The sequence below is a fragment of the Vulpes lagopus genome, chromosome X (assembly GCF_018345385.1).
Source record: "Vulpes lagopus strain Blue_001 chromosome X, ASM1834538v1, whole genome shotgun sequence".
Classification (NCBI taxonomy): domain Eukaryota; kingdom Metazoa; phylum Chordata; class Mammalia; order Carnivora; family Canidae; genus Vulpes; species Vulpes lagopus.
Window position 1 is genome coordinate 54,652,801 of NC_054848.1, and position 20,468 is coordinate 54,673,268.

At 37.1% G+C, this 20,468-nt stretch overlaps 1 protein-coding gene across 1 annotated transcript in view; it reads right to left on the reverse strand.

Moving 5' to 3' along the window:
* Positions 1-20,468, reverse strand: part of TEX11 (testis expressed 11) — a 325,266-nt gene that overhangs the window by 162,536 nt on the left and 142,262 nt on the right. The gene's annotated exons all lie outside the window — the stretch shown is intronic.

The following is a 20,468-nucleotide window of genomic DNA, read 5'->3' on the forward strand; positions in this document are numbered from 1 at the left end:
TTACAAAATCTGGATTACAATTCAATGTCAGAAAGCCAATTCAGAAGCACTATTATACAGCTGCTGGTGGCTCTAGAAAAAACCACAAAGGACTCAGGAGACTTCATGACTGCAGAAATTAAAAATCAATTAAATGAGATGCAATCCAAGCTAGAAGTCCTAATGATGAAGCTTAACGAGGTGGAAGAACGAGTGAGTGACATAGAAGACAAGTTGATGGCAAAGAGGGAAACTGAGGAAAAAAGAGACAGACAATTAAGAGACCATGAAGACAGATTAAGGGAAATAAACGACAGCCTGAGGAAGAAAAACCTACGTTTAATTGGGGTTCCCGAGGGCGCCGAAAGGGCCAGAGGGCCAGAATATGTATTTGAACAAATCCTAGCTGAAAACTTTACTAATCTGGGAAGGGAAACAGGCATTCAGATCCAGGAAATAGAGAGATCCGCCCCCCTAAAATCAACAAAAACCGTTCAACACCTCAACATTTAATAGTGAAGCTTGCAAATTCCAAAGATAAGGAGAAGATCCTTAAAGCAGCAAGAGAAAAAAAGTCCCTGACTTTTATGGGAGGAATATTAGGGTAACAGCAGACCTCTCCACAGAGACCTGGCAGGCCAGAAAGGGCTGGCAGGATATATTCAGGGTCCTAAATGAGAAGAACATGCAACCAAGAATACTTTATCCAGCAAGGCTCTCATTCAAAATGGAAGGAGAGATAAAGAGCTTCCAAGACAGGCAGGAACTGAATGAATATGTGACCTCCAAACCAGCTCTGCCAGAAATTTTAAGGGGGACTCTTAAAATTCCCCTTTAAGAAGTTCAGTGGAACAATCCACAAAAACAAGGACTGAATAGATATGATGACACTAAACTCATATCTGTCAATAGTAACTCTGAACGTGAACGGGCTTAATGACCCCATCAAAAGGCGCAGGGTGTCAGACTGGATAAAAAAGCAGGACCCATCTATTTGCTGTCTACAAGAGACTCATTTTAGACAGAAGGACACCTGTAGCCTGAAAATAAAAGGTTGGAGAACCATTTACCATTCGAATGGTCCTCAAAAGAAAGCAGGGGTAGCCATCCTTATATCAGATAAATTAAAATTTACCCCGAAGACTATAGTGAGAGATGAAGAGGGACACTATCTCATACTCAAAGGATCTATCCAACAAGAGGACTTAACAATCCTCAATATATATGCCCCGAATGTGGGAGCTGCCAAATATTTAAACCAATTAATAACCAAAGTGAAGAAATACTTAGTTAATAATACACTTATACTTGGTGACTTCAATCTAGCTCTTTCTATACTAGATAGATCTTCTAAGCACAACATCTCCAAAGAAACGAGAGCTTTAAATGATACACTGGACCAGATGGATTTCACAGATATCTACAGAACTTTACATCCAAACTCAACTGAATACACATTCTTCTCAAGTGCACATGGAACTTTTTCCAGAATAGACCACATACTGGGTAACAAATCGGGTCTGAACCGATACCAAAAGATCGGGATAGTCCCCTGTATATTTTCAGACCATAATGCCTTGAAATTAGAACTTAATCACAACAAGAAGTTTGGAAGGACCTCCAACACGTGGAGGTTAAGGACCATCCTGCTAAAAGATGAAAAGGTCAACCAGGAAATTAAGGAAGAATTAAAAAGATTCATGGAAACTAATGAAAATGAAGATACAACCATTCAAAATCTTTGGGATGCAGCAAAAGCAGTCCTGAGGGGGAAATACATCGCAATACAAGCATACATTCAAAAACTGGAAAGAACTCAAATTCAAAAGCTCACCTTACACATAAAGGAACTAGAGAAAAAGCAACAAATGGACCCCACCACCAGCAGAAGAAGACAGGTAATTAAAATTCGAGCAGAACTAAATGAAATCGAGACCAAAAGAACTGTGGAACAGATCAACAGAACCAGGAGTTGGTTCTTTGAAAGAATTAATAAGATAGATAAACCATTAGCCAACCTTATTAAAAAGAAGAGAGAGAAGACTCAAATTAATAAAATCATGAATGAGAAAGGAGAGATCACTACCAACACCAAGGAAATACAAGCAATTTTAAAAACATATTATGAACAGCTCTACACCAATAAATTAGGAAATCTAGAAGAAATGGACGCATTCCTGGAAAGCCACAAACTACCAAAACTGGAACAGGAAGAAATAGAAAACCTGAACAGGCCAATAACCAGGGAGGAAATTGAAGCAGTCATCAAAAACCTCCCAAGACACAAGAGTCCAGGGCCAGATGGCTTCCCAGGGGAATTCTATCAAACGTTTAAAGAAGAAATCATACCTATTCTACTAAAGCTGTTTGGAAAGATAGAAAGAGATGGAGTACTTCCAAATCCGTTCTATGAGGCCAGCATCACCTTAATTCCGAAACCAGACAAAGACCCCACCAAAAAGGAGAATTACAGACCAATATCCCTGATGAACATGGATGCAAAAATTCTCAACAAGATACTAGCCAATAGAATCCAACAACACATTAAGAAAATTATTCACCATGACCAATTAGGATTCATCCCCGGGACACAAGGCTGGTTCAACACTTGTAAAACCATCAATGTGATTCATCATATCAGCAAGAGAAAAACCAAGAACCATATGATACTCTCAGATGCAGAGAAAGCATTTGACAAAATACAGCATCCATTCCTCATCAAAACCCTTCAGAGTGTTGGGATAGAGGGAACTTTCCTCGACATCTTAAAAGCCATTTACGAAAAGCCCACAGCAAATATCATTCTCAATGGGGAAGCACTGGGAGCCTTTCCCCTAAGATAAGGAACAAGACAGGGATGTCCACTCTCACCACTGCTGTTCAACATAGTTCTGGAAGTCCTAGCCTCAGCAATCAGACAACAAAAAGACATTAAAGGCATTCAAATTGTCAAAGAAGTCAAACTCTCCCTCTTCGCCGATGACAGGATACTCTACGTAGAAAACCCAAAAGCCTCCACCCCAAGATTGCTAGAACTCATACAGCAATTTGGTAGCGTGGCAGGATACAAAATCAATGCCCAGAAATCAATGGCATTTCTATACACTAACAATGAGACTGAAGAAAGAGTACTTAAGGAGTCAATCCCATTTACAATTGCACCCAAAAGCATAAGATACCTAGGAATAAACCTAAACAAAGAGGTAAAAGATCTATACCCTAAAAACTATAGAACACTTCTGAAAGAAATTGAGGAAGACACAAAGAGATGGAAAAATATTCCATGCTCATGGATTGGCAGAATTAATATTGTGAAAATGTCAATGTTACCCAGGGCAATTTACACTTTTAATGCAATCTCTATCAAAATACCATGGACTTTCTTCAGAGAGTTAGAACAAATTATTTTAAGATTTGTGTGGAATCAGAAAAGACCCCGAATAGCCAGGGGAATTTTAAAAAAGAAAACCATAGCTGGGGGCATCACAATGCCAGATTTCAGGTTGTTCTACAAAGCTGTGGTCATCAAGACAGTGTGGTACTGGCACAAAAACAGACACGTAGATCAATGGAACAGAATAGAGAATATAGAAGTGGACCCTGAACTTTATGGTCAAGTAATATTCGATAAAGGAGGAAAGACTATCCATTGGAAGAAAGACAGTCTCTTCAATAAATGGTGCTGGGAAAATTGGACATCCACATGCAGAAGAATGAAACTGGACCACTCTCTTTCACCATACACAAAGATAAACTCAAAATGGATGAGAGATCTAAATGTGAGAGAAGAGTTCATCAAAATCATAGAAGAGAACACAGGCAACACCCTTTTTGAACTTGGCCACAGTAACTTCTTGCAAGATACATCCACAAAGGCAAAAGAAAGAAAAGCAAAAATGAACTATTGGGAGTTCATCAAGATAAGAAGCTTTTGCACAGCAAAGGATACAGTCAACAAAACTAAAAGACAACCTACAGAATGGGAGAAGATATTTGCAAATGACATATCAGATAAAGGGCTAGTTTCCAAAATCTATAAAGAACTTATTAAATTCAACACCCAAGAAACAAACAATCCAATCATGAAATGGGCAAAAGACATGAAGAGAAATCTCACAGAGGAAGACATGGACATTGCCAACATGCACATGAGAAAATTCTCTGCATCACTTGCCATCAAGGAAATACAAATCAAAACCACAATGAGATACCACCTCACACCAGTGAGAATGGGGAAAATTAACAAGGCAGGAAACAACAAATGTTGGAGAGGATGGGCGAAAAGGGAACCCTCTTACACTGTTGGTGGGAATGTGAACTGGTGCAGCCACTCTGGAAAACTGTGTGGAGGTTCCTCAAAGAGTTAAAAATAGACCTGCCCTACGACCCAGCAATTGCACTGTTAGGGATTTACCCCAAAGATTCAGATGCAATGAAACGCCGAGAGACCTGCACCCCGATGTTTCTAGCAGCAATGGCCACAATAGCCAAACTGTGGAAGGAGCCTCGGTGTCCATCGAAAGATGAATGGATAAAAAAGATGTGGTTTATGTATACAATGGAATATTACTCAGCAATTAGAAACGACAAATACCCACCATTTGCTTCAACGTGGATGGAACTGGAGGGTATTATGCTGAGTGAAATAAGTCAATCGGAGAAGGACAAACAGTGTATGTTCTCATTCATTTGGGGAATATAAATAATAGTGAAAGGGAATATAAAGGAATGGAAAGGAATGTTGGGAAATATCAGGAAGGGAGACAGAACATAAAGACTCCTAACTCGGGGAAACGAACTAGGGGTGGTGGAAGGGGAGGAGCCGGGTGTTGGAGGGGAATGGGTGACGGGCACTGAGGGGGACACTTCACGGGATGAGCACTGGGTGTTTTTCTGTATGTTGGTAAATTGAACACCAATAAAAATTAATTAAAAATAAAAAATAAAAAATAAAAAAATAAAAATGGGCAAAGAACCTGAATAGACATTTTTCCAAAGAAGACATATGGGGCATCTGGATGGCTCAGTCAGTTAAGCATTTGACTCTTTAAAAAAATACATATATATATTTTATGTATTCATTTGACAGAGAGAGAAAGAGAAGAAGTAGACGGAGCAAGAGAGGGAGAAGAAGCAGGCTCCCAGTGTGCACGAAGCCTGATGTGGGCCTCAATCCCAGGACTCTGGGATCATGACCTGAGCCAAAGGCAGACGCTTAACCAACTGACCCACCCAGGCACACCAAGCATTCGACTCTTGATTTCAGCACAAGATCATGAATCTTAGGGTTGTGAAATCAAGGTCCAGGTTGGACTCCACACTCAGCTGGGAGTCTGCCTGAGGATTCTCTCCTCTCTCCTACTGTCCCTCCCCCTGCTCATGGTCTCTCTCAAATAAATTAAAAAATCTTTAAAAAAGACATACAAATGGTCAGCAGGTAGAAGAAAAGGTGCTTAACATCACTAATAATATGGAAAATCCAAATCAAAAGCACAATGAAATATATCTCACAACTACTAGAGTTATATCATCAAAAAGAAAAGGGATAAAAAATGCTAGTAGAGTAAAGAGAAACCTTGTATACAGTTGGTTGGAATATAAAATGGTAAGATTATCATGGAAAACAGTATAGAGCTTTCTCAAATTAAAATTAGAACTACCATATACTCCAGCAATCCCACATCATGATCTGAAAGAGATCTCTACTTCTATATTCATTGCAGCAATATTCAAAATAGCCAAGGTACAGAAACAACCTAAGTGTCCATTTACTGATGAATGGATAAATAAAATATGGTATATGTACACAATGGAATATTATTCAGCCATAAAAAGAGGGACATCCTACCATTTGTGACAAGAATGAATTTGGAGGACCAATATGCTAGGTAAAATAAGCCAGATAGAGAAAGACAAATATTTCATGTTATCATCACTTATTTGTGGAATTTGAAAAAAAAACAGTTAAACTCTAGAAACAGAGAATAGAATAGTGGTTTTGAGGGGCTTGGGGTTGGGGAAATGGGGAAAGGGTGGTAAAAGGGTATAAACTTTCAGTTATAAGATGAAAAAGGTAAAAGGGTATAAACTTTCAGTTATAAGATGAAAAAGGTCATCTAATGTATGACATGATTACTATAGCTGGTAATACTGGATTGTATAACTGAATTTTGCTAAGAGAACAGAACTTAAGTGTTCTCAGTAAAAAAAAATGTGATGAATATGTTAAATAAATAAATAGTTAGGACTCAAAACGTATACATATACCTAATCATTACATTGTACACTTAAAATTGTGTTGATTATACTTCAATAAATTTTTAAATTTTTATTTAAATTCAATTAATTAACATATAATGTATTATTAATTTCAGAGGTAGAGGTCAGTGATTCATCAGTCTTACCTAATACCCAGTGCTCATTACATCAGGTGTCCTTAACATTCATCACTCAGTTACCCCAATACCCTACCCACTACTCCTCCAGGGACCCTCAGTTTGATTCCTATGATTAAGAGTCTCTTATGCTTTGTTTCCCTCTCTGATTTCATCTTGTTTTATCTTTTCTCCTCTTCCTATATGATCCTCTGTTTTGTTTCTTTTTTTAAAAAGATTATTTATTTATTCGTGAGACACAGAGAGAGAGAGGCAGAGACATAGGCAGAGGGAGAAGCAGGCTCCATGCAGGGAGCTTGCTGTGGGTCTCAATCCTGGGACTCCATGATCATGCCCCGGGCCAAAGGCAGGCACTAAACTACTAAGCCACCCAGGCATCCCATCTCTGTTTTGTTTCTTAAATTCCACATATAAGTAAGATCATATTATAATTCTCTTTCACTGATTAACTTATTTCTCTTAGCATAATATCCTCTAGTTCCATCCACATCATTGCAAATGGCGAGATTTCATTTCTTGATGGCTGAGTAGTATTCCATACAACATCTGCATGTGGGATGAAAAGTCTGAGGGGTGGTAAACAACCCCAGAAAACTCAAAATACAATTTTAGTTATTAAAACAATGATAAAAATTTTTAGAATAAATTCATAATTTACCATGCTAATATAGCTATTTTCATTTTTCTGCATTCCATTTTAACTTTGTCCTTTTATATTTGTATATAGTTACAATCATAGCTTATATTGGAGTTTCATGTTCCATTCTTTCCATCTGACTTTATTTGGTAAATGTTAATCTATATTACTATGGAGTCCTCACAGTTGTCAATGTAAGGGTTATATAACATTCAATTAAGTTAATATACAATGATTTTCTTAATGTTGGATATTTCATTGATTTCCAAGTTTTTCACGATTATGATAAAGTGCCACTGTGTTTGAGTACAATTTTTTTTTACTTTTGAGGCACTAACATATTTTCAATGCTAAGACACTATTAGGAAAAATCTGATAGAGATAACCTGGGTAATTTTTTCTAAACTGAACACCTGGGTGGCTCAGTGGTTAAGTGTCTGTCTTTGGCTCAGGCCGTGATCCTGGTCCAGGGATCAAGTCCCACATCAGGCTCCTACGAGGAGCCTGCTTTTCCCTCTGTCTATGTCTCTGCCTCTCTCTGTGGGACCCTGTTTCTCATGAATAAATAAAATATTTTAAAACACAAAAACTTTTTTAAGCTAAAAAAACTCAGATTGCTCATGCACACCAAGGTATGGTAGATGAGTCCCTTGTACCCTCTAAAAGAAGCTTCACATTTTAAGTGAAGAACAGAAGTCATTTGGGTGTAAATGGAATAAAACACACTCTTCACTAAAAAAAAAAAAAAAAAAAAAAAAAAAAAAAAAAAAAAAAAAACCTGTGCTCTCTGTAGGTTCAACATTGCCCATGACTATTTAGGGTCAAGATTATATTTTTCTCCGGTGTTGAAAGTGGGAGTTTAAAAATATTCTGCAAGATGGGGGGCAAGATGGTGAAGAGTAGGGGTACTCACTCACCTGGTCCCACCAACTTACCTAGATAACTTTCAAAACATCCTGAACACCTACAAATTCAACCTAAGAATTAAAGAGAGAACAGCCAGCATGCTATGGAGAGAAGGGTTTTCGCTTCTAACAAGAATCATCTCGGGTGAAATTTACTTAGGTTGTGGTTGATATTCTTGACTTAGCCTGCTCATACACCCACTCTGCACTGAGCAAAATGACTAGAAGGAAGAATTCACCACAAAAGAAAGAATCAGAAACAGTATTCTCTCCCACAGAGTTACAGAATTTGGATTACAATTTAATGTCAGAAAGCCAATTCAGAAGCACAATTATAAAGCTACTGGTGGCTTTATAAAAAAGCATAAAGGATTCTAGAGACTTCATGACTGCAGTATTTAGATCTAATCAGGCCAAAATTAAAAACCAATTAAATGAGATGCAATCCAAACTGGAGGTCCTAATGATGAGGGTTAATGAGGTGGAAAAAAGAGTGAGTGACATAGAAGATAAGTTGATGGCAAGGAAGGAAGCTGAGAAAAAAAGAGAAAAACAATTAAGAGACCATGAGGAAAGGTTAAGGGAAATAAATGACAGGTTCAGAAGAACAATCTACGTATAATTGGGGTTCCAGGAAAGGCTGAGAAGGACAGAGGGCCAGAAAGCATATTTGAACAAATCATAGCTGAGAACTTCCCTAATTTGGGGAGGGAAACAGGCATTCAGATCCAAGAGATAGAGCGGTCCCCCTCCAAAATAATAAAAACAATTTAACATCTCGACATTTAATAGTGAAACTTGCGAATTCCAAAGATAAAGAGAAAATCCTTAGAGTAGTGAGAGACAAGAGATTCGTAACTTATATGGGGAGAAATATCAGATTAACAGCAGACCTCTCCATAAAGACCTGGCAGGCCAGAAAGGGCTGACAGGATATATTCAGGGTCCTAAATGAGAAGAACATGCAGCCAATACTTTATCCAGCAATGCTCTCATCCAGAATAGAAGGAGAGATAAAGAGCTTCCAAGATAGGCAGAAACTGAAAGAATATGTGACCACCAAACCAGCTCTGCAAGAAATATTAAGAGGGACCCTGTTAAGAAAGAGGAAGTCCAAAGAAATGATCCACAAAAACAGGGACTGAATAGGTATTATGATGACACTAAATTCATATCTTTCAATAGTCACTCTGAACATGAATGGGCTAAATGATCTCATCAAAAGACACAGGGGTTCAAACTGGATAAAAAAGCAAGAATCATCTATTGGCTGTCTACAAGACACTCATTTTAGACCTAGGAAATGAACAGCTTGAAAATCAAAGGTTGGAGAACCATTTTCCATTCAAATGGTCCTCAAAAGAAAGCTGGGGTAGCAATCCTCCTATCAGATAAATTAAAGTTTATCCCAAAGACTGTAGTAAGAGATTAAGAGGGACACTATATCATACTTAAAGGGTCTATCCAACCAGAAGACCTAACAATCATGAATATTTATGCCCCTAATGTGGGAGCTGCCAAATATATCAATCAATTAATAACCAAAGTAAAGATATACTTAGATAATAATACACTAATAGTAGGAGACTTCAACACAGCACTTTCTGCACATGACAGTTTTTCTAAGAAGAACATCACTAAAGAAACAACGGCCTTAAACGATAACACTTGACCAGATGGATTTCATATATATTTACAAAACTTTACATCCGAACACAACTGAATACACATCTTCTCAAGTGCACATGGAACTTTCTCCAGAATAGACCACATGCTGGGTCACAAATCAAGTCTCAACCAAAACCAAAAGATTGAGATTATCCCCTGCATATTTTCAGATCACAATGCTTTGAAAGTAAAACTCAATCACAAGAGGAAATTTGGAATAAACTCAAACACGTGGAGGTTAAACAGCATCCTCCTAAAAGATGAAAGGGCCAACCAGGAAATTAGAGAAGAATTAAAAAGATTCATGGAAACTAATGAGAATGAAGAAACAACCATTCAACATCTTTGGGATACAGCAAAAGTGGTCCTAAGAAGGAAATACATCACAATTCACAATACAAGCCTCCCTCAAAAAATTGGAAAAAATTCAAATATACTAGCTAACCTTGCACTTAAAGGAACTGGAGAAACAACAGCAAATAAAACCTACACCAAGGAGAAGAAGATAGTTAATAAAGATTTGAGTAGAACTCAATGAAATAGAGACCAGAAGAACTGTAGAACAGATCAACAAAACCAAGAGTTGGTTCTTCAAAATATTAACAAGATAGAAAATCATTAGCCGGCCTTATTAAAAAGAACCGAGAAGACTCAAATTAATAAAATCACGAATGAAAGAAGAGAGATCACAACCAATACCAAGGAAATACAAACGATTTTTAAAACATATTATGAGCAGCCATACACCAATAAATTAGTTAATCTATAAGAAATGGATGCAGGGGATCCCTGGGTGGCTCAGCGGTTTGGCGCCTGCCTTTGGCCCGGGGCGCAATCCTGGAGTCCCGGGATCGAGTCCCACGACGGGCTCCCAGCATGGAACCTGCTTCTCCCTTCTCCTGTGTCTCTGCTCCCCCCCATATCTATTATAAATAAATAAATAAATCTTTAAAAAAAAGAGAAATGGATGCATTTTTGGAAAACCACAAACTACCAACACTGGTACAGGAAGAAATAGAAAACCTGAACAGGCCAATAACCAGGGAGGAAATTGAAGCAGACATCAAAAACCTCCCAAGACACAGAAGTCCAGGGCCAGATGGCTTCCCAGGGGAATTCTATCAAATGTTTAAAGAAGAAACAATACCTTTTCTACTAAAGCTGTTCTGAAGGATAGAAAGGGATGGAATACTTCCAAACTCGTTCTATGAGGCCAGCATCACCGTAATTCCAAAACCAGATGAAGACCCCACCAAAAAGAAGAATTATAGACCAATATCCCTGATGAACACAGATGCAACAATTCTCAACAAGATACTAGCTAATAGGATCCAACATTACATTAAGAAAATTATTCACCATGACCAAGTGGGATTTATCACTGGGATTCAAGGCTGGTTCCACAATCGTAAAACAATCAGTGTGATAGATCACATCAACAACGGAAAAAACAAGAACCATATGATCCTCTCAATAGATGCAGAGAAAGCATTTGCCAAAATACAGCATCCATTCCTGATCAAAACTCTTCAGAGTGGAGGGATAGAGGAAACATTCCTCAGCACCTTAAAAGCCATCTATGAAAATCCCACGGCAAATATCATTCTCAATGGGGAAACACTGGGAGCCTTTCCCCTAAGATCAGGAACATGACAGGGACGTCCACTCTCACCACTGCTATTCAACATAGTACTAGAAGTCCTAGCCTCAGCAATCAGGCAACAAAAGGAAATAAAAGGCATTCAAATTGGCAAAGAAGAAGTCAAACTCTCCCTCTTTGCAGATGACATGATACTGTACAGAGAAAACCCAAAAGACTCCACCCCAAGATTGCTAGAACTCATATAGCAATTTGGCAGTGTGGCAGGATACGAAAATCAATGTCCAGAAATCAGTGGCATTTCTATACACTAACAATGAAACTGAAGAAAGAGAAATTAAGGAGTCAATCCCATTTAAAATTACATCCAAAAGCCTAAAATACCTAGGAATAAACCTAACCAAAGAGGTAAAGGATCTATACCCTAAAAACTACAGAAGATTTCTGAAAGAAATTGAGGAAGACACAAAGAGATGGAAAAATATTCCATGCTCATGGATTGGCAGAATTAATATTGTGAAAATGTCAATGCTACCCAGGGCAATGTACACATTCAATGCAATCCCTATCAAAATACCATGGACTTTCTTCACAGAGTTGGAACAAATCATCTTAAGATTTGTGTGGAATCAGAAAAGACCCCAAATAACCAGGGCAATATTGAAAGGAAAAGTAAAGCCAGGGGCATCACAATGCTGGATTTCAAGCTGTACTACAAAGCTGTGATCATTAAAACAGTGTGGTACTGGCACAAAAACAGACAGATAGATCAATGGAACAGAATAGAGAACCCAGAAATGGGCCCTCAACTCTATGGTCAACTAATATTCGACAAAGCAGGAATGACTATCCACTGGAAAAAGGACAGTCTCTTCAAAAAATGGTGCTGGGAAAATTGGACATCCACATAAAGAAGAATGAAACTAGACACACCAGACACAAAGATAAACTCAAAATGGATGAAAGATCTTAATGTGAGACAAGATTCCATCAAAATCCTAGAGGAGAACACAGGCAACACCCTTTTTGAACTTGGCCACAGTAACTTCTTGCAAGATACATCCATGAAGGCAAGAGAAACTAGAGCAAAAATAAACTATTGGGACTTAATCAAGACAAGAAGCTTTTTTGCACAGCAAAAGAAACAGCCAACAAAACTAAAAGACAGCTTACAGAATGGGAGAAGATATTTGCAAATGACATATCAGATAAAGGGCTAGTATCCAAGATCTATAAAGAACTTATTAAATTCAACAGCAAAGAAACAAACAATCCAATCATGAAATGGGCAAAAGACATGAAGAGAAATCTCACAGAGGAAGACATAGACATGGCCAACAAGCACATGAGAAAATGCTCTGCATCACTTGCCATCAGGGAAATACAAATCAAAACCACAATGAGATACCACCTCCCACCAGTGAGAATGGAGAAAATTAACAAGGCAGGAAACAAATGTTGGAGAGGATATGGAGAAAGGGGAACCCTCTTGCACTGTTGGTGGGAATGTGAACTGGTACAGCCACTCTGGAAATCTGTGTGGAGGTTCCTCAAGGAGTTAAAAATAGATCTGCCCTATGACCCAGCAATTGCACTGCTGGGTATTTACCCCAAAGATACAGATGCAGTGAAACGCTGGGACACCTGCACCCCGATGTTTACAGCAGCAATGTCCACAATAGCTAAACTGTGGAAGGAGCCTCGGTGTCCATCGAAAGATGAATGGATAAAGAAGATGTGGTTTATGTATACAATGGAATATTACTCAGCCATTAGAAACGACAAATACCCACCATTTGCTTCAACGTGGATGGAACTGGAGGGTATTATGCTGAGTGAAATAAGTCAATCGGAAAAGGACAAACATTATATGATCTCATTCATTTGGGGAATATAAAAAATAGTGAAAGGGAATAAAGAAGAAAGGAGAAAAAATGAGTGGGAAATATCAGAGAGGGAGACAGAACATGAGAAACTCCTAACTCTGGGAAACGCACTAGGGGTGGTAGAAAGGGAGGAGGCCGGGGGGGGTGGGGTGACTGGATGATGGGCACTGAGGGAGGGCATTTGATGGGATGAGCACTGGGAGTTATGGTATATTTTGGCAAATTGAACTCCAATAAAAAATATATATATATATATATATATATAATATATATATGTGAAAAGACAAAAAAGAAAAGAAAAAATAAAAATCTTAAAATATTAGCAAATAAAGAAATAAAAATAATAGATCTATAGGAAAATCTGTCATTTGTGACAACACAGATGAATCTAAAATACATTATGCTCAGTGAAATAAGGCAGACAGAGAAAGACAAATACTGCATGATGTCACTTACACGTGGAATATAACAAAGTCAACTCATAGAAACAAAGTAGGATGGTGATTATCAGGGTTTGGGAGTTGGGGGAATTGAGGATATGTTGGTCAAGGGATACAAACTTTCAATTATTAAATGAGTAATTTATAGAGAACTAAGTTACTGCATCGTATCTATAATAATGTGTTATATACTTGAAATTTACTAAGAAAATGAATCTTAAATGTTTTCACCACCTCAAATTAACTATTTGAGGTGAATATGTTAATTAGCTTGATTGTGGTGATCATTTCATAATGTATTCCTATATCAAAATGTCTTGTTTTGCTCCATAAAATCAGGTGCTGCAAAATACAATGGCATTCTTTTCTTTTTTATTTTATCCTTTCTAATATTTTATTTATTTATTCATGAGAGATACAGACAGAGGCAAAGACATAGGCAGAGGGAGAAACAGGCTCCTTGCAGGGAGCCCGATGCAGAACTCGATCCCAGGACCGTGGGATCATGCCCTGAGCCGAAGGCAAACACTCAACCCCTGAGCCACCCAGGCGTCCCTCTTTTTTTAGAGGGCCTGTATTTCTTTACTAAACAGATTTAAAATTACTTCAGAATTCTCTTTTCCAACTGATTTTCTTTCTTTGCCCTCATTTTCTAGCCTTGTAGAATATTTTTATTTTTACTTCTTCCTTTCCAATTTAGATGCCTTTTCTTTTTCTTGCCTAATGATCTGGGTAGGACCTTCAGTACTATGTTGAATAGAAGTGGTAAGAATGAACATCCTTGTCTTGTTCCTGATCTTTGATGAAGTTTTCAGTTTTTCACCCTTGAGTATGAGGTTAGCAGTGGGCTTGTCAGGTATGACGTTTATTATGTTGAGGTACATTCCATTTATACCTAATTTGTTGAGAGTTTTCATCATAAAAGAATGTTGAATATTTTTTAAGGATGTTAAATATTGTTAAATGTTTTTTCTGCATATACTGAGATTATCATATATGATTTTTTTATCATATATGATTTTTATCCTTCATTCTATTCAATGTGGTGTATCATATTTACTGATTTACATATGTTTAACCTTCCCTGCATTCCAGGGAAAAATCCTACTTGGACATTGTATAAGATCCTTTTAATATGCTGTTGAATCCAGTTTGCTAGTATTGTGTTGAGGATTTTGTTCATCAGGATTACTGGCCTGTGGTTACTTTTTCTTATAGTGTCCTTGTCTCGCTTTGGTATTAGGGCAATGTTGGCCATGTAAAATTAGTTTGGAAGTGTCTGGAATGAGTTTGAGTTTGAGAACAATTAGCATTAATTCTCCTTCAAATGTTTTGTAGAATTTACGAATGAAATCATTTGGTCCTGGACGTTATTTTATTGGGAGATTTTTGGTTACTGATTCAATGTCCTGACTCATCTGTTTACATTTTCTGTTTGTTCAAGATTCAGTCTAGGTAGGTTGTATATTTCTAGAAATTTGTCCATTTCTTCTAAATTATCCAACTTGTCACATAATTTTTCACTATAATTTCTTACAATCCTTTGTATTTATGTGGTATCAGTTGTAATGTCTCCCCTTTCATTTCCAATTTTATTTATTTGAGTCTGCTTTTTTTCCCCACTATCTTTTTCTTGGTTAATCTCACTAAAACATTTGCAATTTTATCTTTTCAAAAAACCAACTCTCATTTTTGTTGAAATTTTCTGTTTTTTTAATCTCTATTTCATTTATTTCTGCTCCGCTTTTTATTATTTCCGTTCTCTGCTATCTTTGGCTTAGTTATATTTTTTCTAGTTCCATAAGGTATAAAGTCAGGTTACTTTTTTTTATATTTTTATTTCTTTTCATTTAATTCCAGTGTAGTTTCCCTAAAGTGTTATATTAGTTTCACATGTTTAATATAATGATTCAACAATTCCATAAATTACTCAGTGCTCATCAAGATAAGTGTACTAGATTGTTTATTGAAGCATTTGTCACGCTATACACTTCCCTTTTAGAACTACTTTTGTTGCATCTGTTTGCATTTTGGTATCTTATGTTTCCATTTCCAAGTTCTTAATTAAATTCCAGCTAGTTAACATGCAGTGTAACATTAGTTTCAGGTGTAGAATTTAGTGATTCATTACTTACATACAACACCCAGTGTTCATCACAAGTGCCCTACATAATACCTATCACCTATTTAATCCATTGTCCCACCCTCCATCCCTCCAGTAAGCCTCAGTTAAAAGCCTGTTGCCTGGTTTACCTCACCTTACCCACCCCTTTTGATTTCTTCTTTCACCCACTGGTTGTTCAAGAGTATGTTCTTTAATTTCTACATATTTGTGAATTTTCCAGTTTAACTCTTGCTATTGATTCTTCTTTGAGTTAATTATTGTATAAAGTATAAGATTTAGATCAAGATTAATTTTTTTGCTTGTGGATGTGCAATTACACACTATTAATTGAGAATATCATTCTTCCTCCATTGAATCCTTTTGCATATTATTGAAAATAAGTTGAGCACATTCCTATGGGATTATTTTGGTGTTCTCCACTGAGTTCCAATGATCTATGTGTTTCTCTGACAATACCACAGTCAAGATTACCATAGCTATATAATAAGTCTTGAAATCAGATAGAGTAATTCCTCCCTTTCTATTCCTTTTTCTCAGAATTATTTTCAGCTATTTTCATTCCTCTGCTTTTATACATAAATTTTAGAATAATGTCTCTGTTTTTTCCCATTCTTTTACTTGTAACCTATTTGTATCTTCATATTTAAACTGTGTTTCTTTTTAGCAGTCAAAAAAGTTGAGTCTCACTTTTTAACCTATTTTGACAATGTCTGTTTTTTAATGAAGAGTTGAGATAATTTTAATTTAATGTTATTTTTGTATATGCTGAGATTTCAATCTGTCATTTTCCTACTTATTTGTTTTCCATTTGTTCTACCTAAATTTGTTCCCTTTTTCGTCTTTTTTCTGCTTCTTTTAGATTAAATAATATTACTTTGTCTCCTTTTTTTGAATTATAAATTCTGCTTTCAATTCTTCTGGATATATACCCAGAATTGGAATTGTTGGATCATATGGTAATTCTATTTTAATTTTTATGAGGAACCACAATACTGCTTTATATAGCAGCCATACTATTTTGCATTTCTATCAACTACTTTCATTTTTAAACAGTATTTGTGCTGTGCATATAATTCTACATTTACAGGTACTTTTTGTTATATTAAAGATATTGCTCTACTGTGTTCTTGCTTGCCTGAAAAATCCAACGTCATCCTTAATTTGCTCCTCTGTATGTATTCGTGTCATTTTTCTCCAGCTGCTTTTAAGATATTCTCGTTATCACTGGTTTTGAGCAATTTGATTATTATGTGCCATGGTTTAGTTTTATCTGTGTTTCTTATGTTTTTTCTTTAAGATTTTATTTATTTATTAATGAGACACAGAGAGAGAGGCAGAGACGCAGGCAGAAGGAGAAGCAGGCTCCATGCAGGGAGCCCGATGTGGAACTCGATCCCAGGTCTCCAGGATCACACCCTGGGCTGAAGGCAGGCGCCAAACCGCTGAGCCACGCGGGTCGCCCTGTGTTTCTTATGTTTGAGGTTTGCTAAACATCTTAAATATACCGTTAAAAATTAATTAAATGTTAAAGCTTTCAAGCATTATTTCTTCATATATGCTCTCTCCTCATTTGGGGATTCTAATTACCCATCTATTGAGCTACCTGATGTCTTTTCATAGCTTGTGATGCTATTTTAATTTTTTTCCCTACGTGGTTTATTTTGGATGGCTTCTATTGCTGTATCTTTACCTTTACTAATACTACTGGAGATATCCAGTAGTATGATTACCTTACTAATTTGATGTTAATACTATCCAATATATTTTTTATCCTAGACCTAGTTTTCATCTCTAGGAATTTGATTTGGATCTTTTATATCTATGTCTCAACTTTTTAAATATATGGAATAAAATTAAATGAGGTATTTTAATGTTCAGTTAATGCCAACTTTGTCAGATTCTAGTGATTGCTCATTCTCTTCATTATAAAGTATTTTCCTGCCTCACTATATACTTGGTAATTTATTATTAGATACCAAATATTGTATACTTTACCTTGTTGGGTGCTGAATAGTTTGATATTCTGATAAATATTCTTGACCTCTACTCTGAGAAGCACTTAAGCTTATTGGGATCAATTCCATCCTTTTAGGTCATACTTTTGATATTTTAGGTAGGTCTGGAACAATTCTCAGTATAGGGCTAATTATCCTCCACCATTCAGACAAGATCAATCTGAGTTCTTTACCCAATGCCCCCATAAATTAGAAGTTTTTCTGTCTGGCTAATATGAACAGGCTCTATTTCCAGACAGTTGTGAGTGCCAGGCACTGTTCCCACTAATATTTTTAGATGGCTATTCCCCCGTGGCTCCAGGTACTTCCATCCCATATTGTCCTAATTAGTATTTGGCCAAACAATGGAGGAGGACTCTCTGACTGCTAGAGGTCTCTTTCTGAGTTGTGCTCTCCTTCCTGGTGGTCTATCCTGTGAACTCTAGCTGCTTTGGTTTCCTTAGACTCTCAACTCCATCTCCTTAAATTAGGAAGGCTGCTGGCATCCATTTCAGTTCCTCTTCTTGTGCTACAGCCTGGAAACTCAAGAGAGTAAGCTGCACCATTGAAGTCCTCACCTTGTTTATTTACCATTGCCCAAAGATCACTCTCCATTGCCTGATGTCCAGTGTCTCAAAAAACACTTTTTCATGTATTTTGTCTTTTTTCTTTTCTTTGGAGGGAGGTTGGCAGTGGGGGGACTAGTTGTTCAGGCAAGCACATAAATATGATCTCTGTTACATTTTGGTTAGAAGTAGAAATCCATCACAACTTTTTAAAACCATACATCCCATTTTTTACAGTAAGTTTTTACCTTAATTCCAGTATAGTTAGTATAGAGTGTTATATTAGTTTCAGGTGCACAATGTAGTGCTTCATCAATTCCATACATGACCCAGTGCTCATCAAGACAAATGCACTCCTACATTCCGATCACCAATTCACCCATTCCCCCTGACACGCACACCTACCTTTTGGCAATCATCAGTTTGTTCTCTATAGTTAAGAGTTTGTTTCTTGATTTCTCTTTTTTTCCTTTGCTCATTTGTTTTGTTTCTTAAATTCCACATGAGTGAAATTATATGGTATCTGTCTTTCTCTGATTTTGCTTAGCATAATACTCTCTAGTTCCATTCATGCCATTGCAAATGGCAAAATTTCATTCATTTTTATTTCTGAGTAATATTCCATTGTATATATATATATATACCACATCTTCTTTATCCATTCATCTATCAGTAGACATTTGGACTGCTTCCATAATTTGGCTATTATAAATAATGCTGCTATAAACATAGGGATATGTGTATTCCTTTGAGTTAGTGTTTTTATATTTTGGGGGGAGACATCCAGTAGTATGATTACTGCATCATAGGACAGTTCTACTGTTAACTTTTTTTAAAAAAATATTTTATTTATTTACTCATAAAAGACATACAAAGAGAGAGGCAGAGACATAGGCAGAGGGAGAAGCAGACTCCTTGTGGGGAGGGAGCCTGATGTGAGACTCGATCCCAGGATGCCCAGATCACTACCAGAGCCAAAGGCAGATGCTCAACCATTGAGCCACCCAGATGCCCTCTATTGTTGACTTTTTGAGGAATTTCCATACTGTTTTCCAGAGTAGCTGCACCAATTTGCATTCCCACAGTGAAAGAAGGTTCCTTTTTCTCCACATCCTTACCAACACCTGTTCTTTTTTTTTTCTTTTTCTTTTTTTTTTTTTATTTATGATAGTCACACACACAGAGAGAGAGGCAGAGACACAGGCAGAGGGAGAAGCAGGCTCCATGCACCAGGAGCCCGACGTGGGACTCGATCCCGGGTCTCCAGGATCGCGCCCTGGGCCAAAGGCAGGCGCCAAACCGCTGCACCACCCAGGGTTCCCCCCAACACCTGTTCTTTTTCGTCTTTTTTATTTTAGCCATTCTGACAGGAGTGAGGTGATATCTCATTGTAGTTTTGATTTGTATTTCCCTAATGATGAGTGATGCTGGGCCTCTTTTCATGTATGTGTTGGCCATCTGGATGTCTTCTTTGAAGAAATGTCTGTTCGTGTCTTCTACCCACTTTTTAATTGGATTATTTTGGGGGTGGTGTTGAGTTGTGTCAGTTCTTCATATATTTGGACTAGCCCTTTATCAGATGTGTCATTTGCAAATATCTTCTCCCATTCAGTTGGTTGCCTTTTAGTTTTGTTGATCCTTTCCTTTGCTGTGCAGAAACGTTTTATTTTGATGCAGTCCCAATGGTTTAATTTTGCTTTTGTTTCCCTTGCTTCAAGAGACATATCTAGAAAAATGTTGCTACAACTGATGTCTGAGAAATTACTGCTTATGCTCTCAACTATTCTTTACTTTTTTTTAGGTAAGCAATTCACCCAACATGGGGCTTGAACTCATGATCCTGAGATCAAGAATCACATGCTCTACAAAATGAGCCAGCCAGGTGCCCCTATTCTTTACTTCCTAAAAAAAATATCTGAGGTTTCAAACTTTTCTACAGTAAATCTGGATTGTTTTGTGAGAAAAAAAATTACCACTTTTTGGCATTTTTTAATTGTACAACTTTTTTTAAAGAGCAATTTTAGGTTCACAGTAAAACTGAGAGAAATGTACAGAGACTGGCCATATACCTCCTGATGCCACACACACTAAGCCTCCCACCTTATCAACATCCTCTACCAAAGTGGTAGACTTACTGCATTTGATGGACTTACATGGACACATCATAATCACCCAAAGTCCGTAGTTTACATTAGGGTTCACTCTTAGGGTAGTATATACTATGAGCTTACACAAAGGAATAATGACAAGTATCCACCATCACAATATCATTC